Genomic DNA, 9395 nt, shown 5'->3' with positions numbered 1-9395 from the left:
AGTAAAAATGATTCAGAGGTTAGAAGGTTGTCTTCTATTTAATTTAAACAAAATGTGTCTTTCTATAACCCTACCAGTTCTGTACTTTCAGTAAATTCAAAGTGTATGAAGATTGTCATCTAGAGTCACCGGCTACCTAATCGACGATATGATTGGTTGCTCACTTCCTTACGTCCGGCCAATAGGAATCGAATAGGCGCCTCCTCTTATTGACCAATAGAAGCAGCTCATCAGTTTATGACCAACTGACCAATAGGAACTACAGGTACTCCAGCCCCTCAGCTGACAATAGCGCTCGTCTCCGGTTTCTAAGCTTTGTCCAAGAAGAACTCCCTACCACCCAGAAGCAGGTCTGGAAAAAAAAAAGAAACAGTATTAATATGTTTTAGCCTGATCTCCTATTAAACAAGTCTGAGCCTACCCAGAACTGGTACAGAACCTGGAAATCCAGCCTGTTACTGCAAGTGGGGTCGGAGAGATATGTACGATAGGTGGTGCTCTTCCATCTTACCCCTTGCTGTGAGAGGTTCAATCATTTGTATGATGTTTAAGCAAATATCATAAAGATTAAAATGTAGGGGTGTTAACCCTGGAGTCCTGGCTAAATTCAAGGCTAGACTGACAACATGAGCTTATTGTTACTCCTTCATTTAATTTCTGACTTCTCTAGCTGGTAGAGGAGATGTTGGTGCAGAGTGGCTGGTGTCTCACCTACTGCTGCATTTGCTTGATGAATAGTCAATTCCAGGCAATCTGTAGATTCCTTCAGGATGAAAAGCACTCTACACAAAAGAACCTCGTTTTGTGCTGCAGTAAAAAGACTGCAGTGGGATAAAACCCTTCTGACCATGAAAATGAAACCGTTAGGTACTGAAATGTTAAGTTACAGATCTGATCTCACACTCAAAATATCTGCATGTGACATTAATGCAAGGTTTGTGAAATGCCCTGCATTCTATATTAATGTTAAATTACAGAGTAACTATATGTCAAATATGTGCCATGTCTCAGACGGCAATTAAATCTAATAAATTACTGGAATATTAATCTTTATCATTTTACTTTAGGAACAAGATATATACACACTATAGTAAGCAGATACTCTCAACCCTGCTTTTGAAGAGCCAGAGCTCAGCAGGTTTTATACTTTACTATTAGATTATGTTAAGGAACTGGATTAACTATACAGGTGATGCAAAACTCTGGAGAAGATGAAACAAAAACTAGAACACCCCTCCAGGTAAGGAGCTCTTATCGGCAAGTTATCAAATTACATAACGGCACAACACCCTTTCACCAGTGCTCCTAGTTGAAGCAGTGGATGACATGTAAAACCTTTAATCGTGTGGAGTCATATGCAACGAATTTTCGGCTTTAGCAGGCGGTTGCGGGCTAGTTAATACGGTACAATCTGGATCTCATCTCCAGCTCTGAGCTCAGCTGCAACGAGAAACGTGCGGAATGAAGCTGGAGCCCAGCTGAGCTTGTGCTCAGTGCGGCACTGAGGGCTCAGCATCGCCGTTGTTCTGATTAGCACGAACTGCAGCTCTGAATCAGAACATTTCAACTCATCCCAGCAGTAAGTTCATATGTAGACCGTGATTATTACTTGTTCTATCGCGTGGTAGTATATAACTGAATGTCCCCGGCAATTCAATTTGTAAGACGGAAGAAAGGCATTCGCTAAATGTACGTAATTACTAATGTGATACCCAGGCGCATGTAGTCACGGAACAAACGAGAAAAACATCTGCTGGTTTGAGTTTAAACATAAGTCGTATTATAGCAGCTTTTATTTATGCTTATAACGGATATAGCTTCATGAGGAGATCCTTCAGAGGAGTAAGAGAGCACAGCGCGGTTTTAGTTTTATGTGATGGTTTAACCCACCGCCTTCCTTAGTGCTGCGTTTGTGTGCTTTTGTTTTCACTACAAAACGCCTCATTTATTCAGTGGCGTGACGCTACCCTGTCCCCCTCCAACGGCGCAGTGGTCTGATTCGTTTGGGATGCGTTGCAACAAAATACAGGAGACCTTTCAAGCTAAGCATCTCTTACTAGCGAGTGATCAGATTGGGGAGCAGTATAACGTGCAGCGTTGCTCCTCATTTAAGTAGGAGGTGACTTGTCAAGCCAAACTCGCTTGGCAATTCCCAGGGTGAGGTATGAAGAGCCCTGGTCGAGGTGGAAATTGATTCCTGGGCAAGCATATGGTGAATGTGTAGGGCCCTTCCAATTCCGAAATACTAGTTACACTACTCACCATTGAGGGAAACCACCCTGCAGTACCTGCAGAAAGCAGCCACAGCTGAGGTGGGAACAGAGCAATTCCAGTCAGGAAACCCTGTCACCTCCCAGCTTGGCACCTGCGTTACTACAGTAATGGCACTGCAAATCTACAATCCCTTGGTCCTGTTAAGGCTAGTGGTCATCTGCAGTTGCAAGGCTTGGGCTATTTAACCTGTGCATTAAAAGTGTGAACTGCAGAACTGAAGCTCCTTGCATTAACCAAGGTGCAGTTGTGTCTCACTTAAGAACAACCAGTACATATCCCCAGCTTTCTTGCATTGTACATATTCTCCAGGTGGTAATGTTCCCTATGACACACTACTTCTGAAGAATTACAGATTAGTCCTCCAACTAGTCAGATCATTTAAGCATTGGGGAGTATCCACCAGAACCACGGAGGACAGTTCTTAGGAGTTTAAGTCTGTACACACAAACTTCCAATGACACCTTCACTTTATTGCACGGCTTAGTAGGTACAAGATCAGGGTCAAGCACATGACAGGAGGTCAGAGGATCACCAGACAAGCCCAGCATCTTGGTTCCACATTACAAATGCAGTGCATCTCTGTTCTTCCCCATGGGATCAACAGGGCTCTTCCTGCAGGTGGGAAAGGAAGAAGGTTACATTGACCAATGTCCTGACACTTTGACCATTATAGTGTTGTCTCGGCAGTTCAATACCAACATCGGTACCCAGGCCAGTCATTTTGTATCCCCAAGGAGCATGAGCCGTCACTGTAGGACTCCCACACCATCCCCCAGACTTGTCCAGTTGAGATACTGCCGTGAATAAGCTCCCATTTAGCACAGAAGGACTGGGGTGTTGGACTGATGCCTGTATCCACAGTACCTTTAATCTCCACCCATTTCAACAGCCAAGTACAGCAGTGTCCTACCTGGGATCTCAGTGCATCTCTCCTCACTGGCTGTGCAGCAGGGTCAAGCTGGGTTTCTGTATCCCACAGACGGCTCTTCCTGGTATACAGCTTTCCTCAAGAGCCTCCAAACCTAGTCCCTTGGAATAGGGTTATTGTCACATCTCTTCACAATGGCATGCTGCAAAGACATACTGGATGGATTCCCCCCCCCCACCCACCCAGTTCCCCCTGTCCAGTCCTACACCTGAAGAAGGCTCCACGGCCGAAACGTTGTGTTCTCTTTCTTCTTTTTTTCAGCATGGAATAAACCTATTACTTGTTCCTTTGCTCCCAACATGTAGCACTCCTTACTGGATAGTTTCACTTACTGCATTTCCAAGCCACAGCTCAGCTTGGCAAGTCCCAAAGAGAATCAACTGGCTTCAGGAACAGTGTGCTGGTTGAATTTTCCAAGCAACTGACATTTTGGTCTTCTCACCAGACAGCTCCCAGTATTCTAGAAACAGGAATATTGGTAACACAACTCACAATGAAGAAGTCTTATATTCCTCTTTTACTGAAGGTGTAATGTAGAAGTGTTTCTCCCAGGCTTCACTTTTATAAGCCTCTTCATTAATTACAGGGGTTTGGCTAAATCCATGGGAACCAATCCCAAAAGCCCTAAAATCCTCATGTGGAGTGGCCAGGTGTGTCCAGCTCGATAATGCACACCTGCTTCCAGATCCCGCCTGCTCAGAAGCCATCTTGGCTCAGAGAAACACCACAGCCTGGGCTTGAGCCAAAATGGAAAGTGCCTACAGAAGCCTTCTAGGGACACTATGATGTTGCTTTAATACATTTTCCCTGAACATTCAGTGTTTAAGAAAGAAAGAAAATGATTTGATTATAGCTTAGAAATACATATTCCTTTTTAGCCTACTTGCTAAAATTGCAAAACAAATTTAACTTTCCACATTGAGAAGTGAAATGTTTTGGAGTTGCTTGAGATTTGTTGAGTTATGCTCTTTGGTAAGAAGCTCATGTGGTGTCATACTGCCTTGCAAGAAAGCAGAGTTCTCTAAAAAGGATTACAGGTTACTATGCGACCAGAGCTCAAGAGCATAGGGAAGCTTAGGAGATTCAGCTGGAGGATGATTATAAGGTCAGGATAAAAACTTCCCAGGGAGAACTGAAGCCAGGCCATCAGCAGTGAGTCAGTAGCAGACAGGAGGAGATGTGAGGTCAGGTCTCCCGTTAACATGAAGGCTGAGGCAAGGCAGTGAGAGGCACTGGATCGACCTCCTCTTTTGTGAACTGCAACTTTCCCGATCTTTTCTCCATATAGTTTAGTGCTTAGGGTAAGGCTTAAAGCTTAGAATCGGGGTTGGGTTGGGTTGGGTTGGGAAATCTGAGTTTATTTGAATGTAAAATGTACTTCAGTATACATGTCGTTCACAAGTGTTGAAAACTATGCTAATGAGTTCAGGAGTTGCTATAGGTAACCAGTTAAAAGATTAAGTTGCAGTGATTCAGGGTGAACTACTTTTACGTGATCCAAGGGAAACATGAAAGGATGTCATGGGGAAGTACATTGAAAAGTTCTTTACACAAAGAGTTGTGGGAGAATGGCACAGGTGATCCAGCCACTTTGTTTAATCCAACAGTCTGACTTCTTTTGAGCAATAGCTGTGTGAGATTATTAAATCAAACTGATACCGGTAACTAAAAGGACTACATGGATAGAATATTATTTGAAATTTCTCATGTTCTTTTAACTTCTTAAATGAGCACATCAGCTGAATGACTAATGAGTACAAAGGTAGTACATTGAGTGCATGATAAACGTTTACAGAATATAAATATGACTATGACTTCTTGCTGCAGAGTTAAGATAGATCAGGTTATAGAACAGTATGCGTCCTGCAAAAACTTTAGAGCCCACAGCTCGCCTACATATTGCTAAATTCTTTCATTCACATTCCTGTAGCTCTCAAACACTAATAATGATTTAATGCATTAACTCGGATTACTCAGATGGCCATGGGAAGAAAACGGATTTTGAAACTTGTAACTCATGGGGGCTTCTGTAAACATGCTCGATATCTTTAATAAGTTTTCACGAGGAGCCAAGAAAAAAAGCTGCCTGCAACGTCAGACTGTGGCCACGCCCACTCGAATGACATCTCTCGCAGGCCACGCCCCGCGCACCTGTGCGCCAGGTTCTGCTGGAGAGAGCGGAGCTGAGTGAGTTTGTTCCGCGTCTTTTATGGTTATTTTTTATTTTTCCTTTATTTTAATATAGATAAAATTTAACGTATGTCATTATGTAGTCTAAACCTCTCAAGAAAAATTGATACAAATTTCTCTTGCAACGAATACTTGTTAGTTTTGATGGTCTTTAAAATCTAAATTTTAATGTGTGTCTACAGGCAGGACATGTTTGGCTCAGCTGCTGCAATTATCCAAGTAAGTATAAACGTTTTACTCATTTCTTTACACGTATCTTTTTTAAATGTTTTCTTCGCTATCTATCCTGGTGAAAACGCTATTTGCTACTAAGAAACCTTGGTTTAAATTATCTTTAAATAATCGTCTAAATACGTGTGTTCTTGTGTTTCCAGTTTGGTGTCTTCGGGCAGGACGGGCTTGGCTCAGCCGGTGGGATTATCGATGTAAGTATAAACCTTTTTACTCGTTTACACGTATCATTTTGAACTATATTAGATAATGTATCTCCCGAAAATGCAGAAATGGTTTTGACCCGACAATATTGTAGGCCTGCTGTTTATAGAACTCGTTTTTTGCTAAACTACGACCGATTTCGGTTTTCTTTCTGCGTATAGTAGATTATTCAGAAACCGTTTTGGCTTCCAAATTGCACAACAATTAAAACAACGGAGCCTATAAAGACATGGATTAATTTTGTGTGTTAAATTAATTGTTGCAGAAAACAAATATGCTCATCAAAATGGAAAACGTTAAAGAGCACATTAGTAGTGGTAGTTCCTAATCGACACACACTAGCTGTATTGTTTCAGTATTCACACTTTAAATGTAACTGTTACACCAGTAATCTTTTTAAATCTTTTTAAACTGTTTCATCTTTTGAACGTAAGAATCGATTCAGAATATCTATCTTTCTGGGATAATTTCGAGATCCTGTTTGTAACCGAAAATTAATTCTGATTTTTGTTGTTTTACAGGAAATGCAACGAAGTTCCAGTCTTCATTCCGGTCGCTGCCTCGACTGATAACTCGGAGAAACAGTAACGTGCTGTGTGTTTCTGTATCTTAACTTGTAGTTGTTTGGAAATGTTTTCTTACTCTGTTGACTTGTAACACTATTTAGCGTTAATGTAGCCGTGCTTTGACACTTTGTAATTGAAATGCATGTTTATTTCCACTTTGAAGCCTGTGCATCCGACGTATTGTAATGCTTTGTTTTGTATGCTATTTTCGCTCAATAAATTGTTGATTGAACCTTGATTTTGTTCTTTGATTTCTTGTGCAGAGTTCTGTACCCCCTTGGCCCTGAAAAACCCCGGTGTTGGTAAGTTTTTTGGCGGAGAGATTTTGCTTACAGTTTGTGGCCGCAAGGGGACGCCCTATCGCTTTTTGACTTGAAAAGGTCAAAGGCTACCCCCTTTTTAAGCGTGTCCAGATTTTCCCGCCAAAAAACTTAGTATCTGGGGTTTCTCTCGGGGTGTGGTAGCAATCAAGCCGAGCCTCGCCCACCCCCCCTCATTGGAGAGGGGTAGGCGGGGGCTGGCTGATTGACCGCAGCTCTAGCCAGGCCCACTCGCTCCCGGCAGGAGAGGATGGCAGGTTGGTGGTGGCTTTGGTCCCTGCAGAGAGGCAGGTCTCCTGGGGTGTGGACTTAGAAAGCTGTCAGTTGCAAGCTGTGACTGATGGGCTGTGTCCGCCCTGGGTGCCTCCTCTCTCTCGGGCCGAGGCCATCTCCAGCCTGCCTTCCCCTCCTGCTGGGAGTGAGGGGGCTTGGCTAGAGCTATCCTCCCTTCTCCTCCCCCCAGCGCTAGACCCTCGCTCCCTCCTAGGGACCCTATTCCCCCCCAGACTATCTAAAAAGGCGGGCGTCCTCGCACTTTTCCAGGTCAGTGCGATGGGTTGTCGCCTTGCGGTGCGTGGCGCACGCGCAAGACAACACTTCACACCTTCGAAAATAGAGGACAATGCAGACAATGAAATGAGTTTTTATTGCAGAATTCACAGCATATACAATAGCAGCAGTCAACAGAAAACATGCAGGTCAAGAATAAAATACAGCACACTACAGATCAAACTGGTAACAAAAATCAAATGTAACAGAAAGCACACTGTCAAGAATAATTTGCTGGAGATCGTCGGAGCGCAGCACATACAATAGCAGCAGTCAACAGAAAACATGCAGGTCAAGAATAAAATACAGCACTGAATCGGGACATTACAGATCAAGCAACTGGTAACAAAAATCAAATGTAACAAACAGCACACTGTCAAGAATAAATTGCTGGAGATCGTCGGATCGCAGAGAACCAGGAGCCGCAGCACATACAATAGCAGCAGTCAACAGGAAACATGCAGGCTAACAATAACATAAATCGGTATACAAAGGGTACACTACAGATCAAGCCACCGATATCAAAATAAAATTCAAGGAAAAGCACACATTGTAGAGAAGAACCTGCCAACGCTCGTCGAGTTGATGGAAAGGAGATCGTCGGAGCGCAGAGAACCAGGAGCCGCAGAACTGAAGGCAAAAGAAAAAGGAGCACGTTAACAGGATAGCGGACTTGCAGAATTGATTCACTTGAAGTTCTGAAGTCTATTAACTGTTTAAATAAAATGCCGGAATAAAGAAATATTAAAACACTCAAATTGAACAATAAACCCTTAGAAATCACCAATACATCTCAGTCCCAATTCTTAAATATTTAGAAAATACGTTCAGCCACATTGAAATTCGATGCTACTTGTAAATACAAGACCAGGTAACACAGCGTGTATAATATATGAATAAACTCTGCTTTAAAAACCTTCGATAAAATGTGTTTGTATTATCCATCTTTACACAATGAATTCAATAAATGAATAAAAGTATCACAAAAAAAGAACCAGCGCTTTAGAGTTTACTCCAAAAAAGCACCATAAAACGAAAAAAAGTGATCAAGTTAGTATAAAACTGTTCTTTTGTTAAAATGCTGGGAAATACGTGTTGTTTTATCGAGTGTTAGCGGAAGGTGGGAATAGAACTTACCTTGGAAAAAACACTTTCATAAGAGGTCCGTTCTTGAAATCATTTTCATTTAATCACCTGGAGAAATAAAGAAAAACTTACGAATCAGTCAATTTCATCTTTACAACATTTTATCATTTCTGAGCGGTAAGCGTTATTATAGCCCGAATCCGAAAAGCAGAGATTACACAGCTACTGACTTTATACAGCAAGTGTTTGAAAATAAATTACAGCCCTTTTTCGTTAAAGGAAACAGAGTTAGAGATGCCATATCTTAAATAAAACATACTTACATGAAAGGTAGTATAAGAACGCTGAAACCAGACTTTTAAAACTTCGAGAGCACGCTCAAACAGAACACTCATTTCGGCGTCCTAAAACACAAATTAAACAAGAACAAACGCAATTAACAAATGTTGCAACAACAATACATTTTCTCTAGCTTTCCTCAAAGTCAAATTTGAGTTTTTGTCTTTAAAATAAGAAAATTAGAAATAAAAAGCAAACACACCTCACGCCACAGAAACTCTCCCCGCTGCCATCTTGCCGGGCGCACCTGTGGAACAGGTGGACGGGGCGTGTCCGCTGAGGAAGGACACTCTGGGGGCGGGCTCGGCTCATGAATGACAGCTGTGCACTCGGTTACAAGGGCTCAACACTCACGCTACCGAAGATAAATAGAAACTTGAACTCACCAAATCATAAATTTAGTATTTAACGGCTGAGGATTTCCAGAGAACCCAATTCAGTGACATTCTCTTACAAAACTGTTCGCCGGGCTCGTTTAGCTTGCGGCCAGCTGGTCGAATCAAGAGAAATGTGCTGGAGAGAGACCCCTGTCGCTCCTAGTTAGGACTGCACCTCTCTTTCACTGTTAGTGCCACACCCGTCCTGCAGGTGTCTCAGTGGTATAAGGGGCTGCTTTTTCGAATTGAATTCCGATCTATGCATTTATAAAGGTCTTAAACCCCCCATTTGCCCTGTTTTGGAAGGCCCCGAAAATGGAGCCCCCCAAAA

General features: G+C 42.5%; 3 long non-coding RNA genes across 4 annotated transcripts; 1 reads left to right on the top strand and 2 right to left on the bottom strand.

The window, feature by feature from the left end:
- The first annotated feature begins 1416 nt into the window (after positions 1–1416).
- LOC138224297 (uncharacterized) lies at positions 1417–6620 on the top strand. Of its 2 annotated transcripts, XR_011182738.1 has the most exons (4): positions 1417–1579; positions 5575–5611; positions 5767–5817; positions 6349–6620. It is a non-coding gene; the product is annotated as an uncharacterized lncRNA (long non-coding RNA). The 2 variants fall into 2 exon arrangements; XR_011182737.1 differs by lacking the exon at positions 1417–1579 and having other exon boundaries at positions 5353–5611.
- On the bottom strand, positions 2724–3675 carry LOC107078970 (uncharacterized). The gene is made up of 3 exons (XR_001479934.2): positions 3535–3675; positions 3185–3303; positions 2724–2886 (listed from the first exon to the last, which is right to left on the bottom strand). It is a non-coding gene; the product is annotated as an uncharacterized lncRNA (long non-coding RNA).
- A 720-nt stretch (positions 6621–7340) lies between the features above and the next one.
- Positions 7341–9040, bottom strand: LOC138224264 (uncharacterized). The gene is made up of 4 exons (XR_011182672.1): positions 8890–9040; positions 8672–8752; positions 8400–8456; positions 7341–7892 (listed from the first exon to the last, which is right to left on the bottom strand). It is a non-coding gene; the product is annotated as an uncharacterized lncRNA (long non-coding RNA).
- Positions 9041–9395: the final 355 nt, after the last annotated feature.

The sequence above is a fragment of the Lepisosteus oculatus genome, chromosome 19, assembly GCF_040954835.1.
Source record: "Lepisosteus oculatus isolate fLepOcu1 chromosome 19, fLepOcu1.hap2, whole genome shotgun sequence".
Classification (NCBI taxonomy): Eukaryota; Metazoa; Chordata; class Actinopteri; order Semionotiformes; family Lepisosteidae; genus Lepisosteus; species Lepisosteus oculatus.
Note: the sequence above shows the minus strand (reverse complement) of the source record. Positions and strands in the feature narration are given on the sequence as shown.